General features: G+C 49.7%; 1 pseudogene; it reads left to right on the plus strand.

Moving 5' to 3' along the window:
- The first annotated feature begins 638 nt into the window (after positions 1 to 638).
- LOC144891877 (U2 spliceosomal RNA) lies at positions 639 to 726 on the plus strand (annotated as a pseudogene).
- The last annotated feature ends 2,430 nt before the right edge of the window (positions 727 to 3,156 follow it).

Here is a 3,156-nt window from a genome sequence, read left to right on the forward strand (position 1 = left end):
CTTTCGGTCACTCGTTTCTCGGATCCTCATGACGTCATCGCACGAACCAGCATCGCCCTCTTCCTCTTCGACCTCCTCTGATGGGCGGAGCCTGCAAAGCTCGATGGAATAACCGAAACGGAGTGCGAGTGGATTAACATCGGGAAGTCATGTGCACAACTCTACAAGCACCACGTGACCTCCTCCCCTTTTCGCTGCTTCGCAACAAAGCACGTGATTTGATTCCAGTAAAAATCATAAACCCCCATACCCATTAGGGTTCCTGTAATTCAGGTCGAATGTATTATTTATAATGTATTAAACAGCTGGTGTGTTTAAAGTCCAATTCCATTGGAATCTCGGTTGGCAAGCCGGGTTTTTACGCACGCGGCTCTGACGCACAGAGAAAATGACGTCATTTCGCTAATCTGTCATCCTGTTTTCTTCACATGATAAATCCTATATTTCTCTCAAGCTAAACAAAATATATACATCACACCAGGATTGTTTAATACCAGGATATCAATGAAGATGCATAGCTGCAATGGAGGCGCCGAAAGATCGGACATTTCGATGGAATTTTCGATTTTCGCGAATCGTCGCCGGTCAATCATAGATGCGATTGTCGTGGAAAAGAGCGTTTTTAAACTTCTTACGTTATCGCTTCTCGGCCTTTTGGCTAAAATCAAGTGTAGTATGGAGGCTTTCACCTTAAAAGATTTATTTGATATTTTGATATAAACCTTAGAAAACCAACCCTACAGAAGTCAAATGGTCCAATAAAGGGTGATGGGAGGGTGATGGCAGGGTGATGGGAGGGTGGTGGTAGGGTGATGGCAGGGTGGTGGGAGGGTGATGGCAGGGTGATGGCAGGGTGATGGGAGGGTGAGGGCAGGGTGATGGGAGGGTGATGGGGGAGGGTGATGGGGGAGGGTGATGGGGCCTCCCTATAGAAGTCAGTATCTCCAACGACAGGCGCGCATTCGTGCCGCGTGACGTGGTGACGTCATCACACTTTCCCCTCAAAAGACCCATTTGATATAAGTTAATATTCTGATATAAGCTTTAGAAAACCAACCCTATATGTCAATACCTCCAACGATACAGGTGCGCAAAATACAAAATCACAAAAGATTTATTTGATATAAGTTAATATTTTGAATAACTCGGTCAATATCAGTCCGAATTTCGCCAAATAAAGGTTCCCGTTATCCACAGATACCCCTGTATCCTCCTAGAGGCGAAGTCAGGATGAATTTCGCAAAAAATAAAGTCCTTCGGCAACGAAAATTTAGCATGGTGTTTTCCTATGTAAATTTACCCTGAAGTAATTTTACCGAAAATCCTGGAGATTTCGCGGGGCCAGTTTCTGTCGAGTGTTAAGACGTACTAGCGACTGGGAAATCTGGAATCAGAATTAAAATCCGAGCCTCCGTTAGCTCTAAGGGCCCCCCAAAACAAATCGCATATATTCCCAATGAAAAGACCCCGGAGTTCCTAAATCCCAAATCCCATGCCATCCGATGTCAATCCATATATCTATACCTCCCTACGAACGTTATGCATCTAATGATAAGCATAAGAACCATCAAAAAATATTTTAAAACCACTTTATTGGACAAAATGAGGTGCGGCCTAGCATCTAGTCGAGACCCAGTCACCCAGGCCGATCACCCATTCCGACCCCAAATTCCTCATCGACGATAACTAAACAATATATTATATGAATCGCACCGTACATACCTCCTTCTAGATCTTGTTCTTGTCTTGTATACTCACTCAGGCTCACTCTATCACGACTGAGTCCTCTCAGCTCTTCCAAATGGCGTCCGCTGCGCCTCGTGTCCAGTCCAACTCCGAGCTCTTCTTCTTCAAAGGACCTTTGGCACTCATGGTGGGGGCGTGATGACGTCACTGCGTTTCAGTCTTAGAAAACTAAGGGCGTGATGACGTCACACCGCTTCAGTCTTAGAAAACTAATTTTTATATCAGTTAATATTTTCAATAACTCCTAGAGGCGAAGTCTTAGAGAATTTCGCAATAAGGAATAGAGTCCTTCGGCGACGGAAATTTAACACGGTGTTTTCCTATGTAACTTTATCCTGAGGTAGTTTTACCAAAAATCCCCGAAATTTCACGGGTCCAGCCCTACTGAGTGCCTGCGGCCTCTCAAGTCCCTTCACAGAGTCGGGCTAGAGTCAAGCTCAAAAGGGGTTTTCTTTCCCCACTGACACCGTCACATTTCAGGTGACACCGTCACAATTTCGGTCTTCGAGGCCGGCCGATAGGCACGAGGTTCTCCTGACCACGTGGCCCTTGACTTGGTTTGTCCGCACAATGTGGGCGCTTCCAGGATGAACTTTAGCCGGGGAGCGTTTGGCTGCGTGGCGCCTTTGGGCGCCCCGGTCTGATACTGCCGCCCACGCGCAGAACACCTTGTGAGTGCACGTGGGTCCCGGCGGTCCCACTGGCCTAGCGCTACCATGTTTAGACAACGAAATCCGTCCCCGGGCACCGGCAAGCCAGGCACGGTAGAACACCCGCGGAGCCCCGGCGGACCAGGGGCGCGCGAGCCTACGCGTTAGCGTGCTACGGCGGAATCAACGGCTTCGGTCACGGCCGAGCCGATACTCGGCCCGGTCGCCCGGAAATGAACTGGTTCGACGCCCGCGCTAGAGAGGTCGCGGGCGACTGAGATGTATTTACAAATTAGTTAATTAATTTGAGACGTCCGATTTCTAGTGTTTGGAAATTTGGAAGAGCTTGACCCTAGCCTTTCCCTTGCGAGGGCAAGGAGGAACTTAACACTTGACACTTAAGCTTAGTTTGAAGTACACCCTGCCAGCGCCCACGGCGGGACGGCAGGGCAACCAGAAGGGACGAGGTTCTCCTGACCACGTGGCCCTCGATCTGGGAAGCGAGAGGCGTTCCATTAGTGGACGCGCCCCTCACGCCCGACTTTTGGGCGGCCCCGGCAGGCCGTTTGTTTTGACGTTCCGTGACAGGCCCCGCACCCCCACCTCCGGGCCGACCGGGCGACCGGAATGAATCCCGGTGTCCCGATCCGAACCTTCAGAGCGGGCCGGCTGCACTTTCCGTCCCTGCGGTCCCAAATACCGGAACCACCCGAATACCACTTTATTTGACAAAATGAGGTGCGGCCTACAGCCTTAGAAA

The sequence above is a fragment of the Myxine glutinosa genome, chromosome 4 (genome assembly GCF_964187855.1).
Source record: "Myxine glutinosa chromosome 4, kmMyxGlut1.1, whole genome shotgun sequence".
In the NCBI taxonomy this organism is placed as follows: domain Eukaryota; kingdom Metazoa; phylum Chordata; class Myxini; order Myxiniformes; family Myxinidae; genus Myxine; species Myxine glutinosa.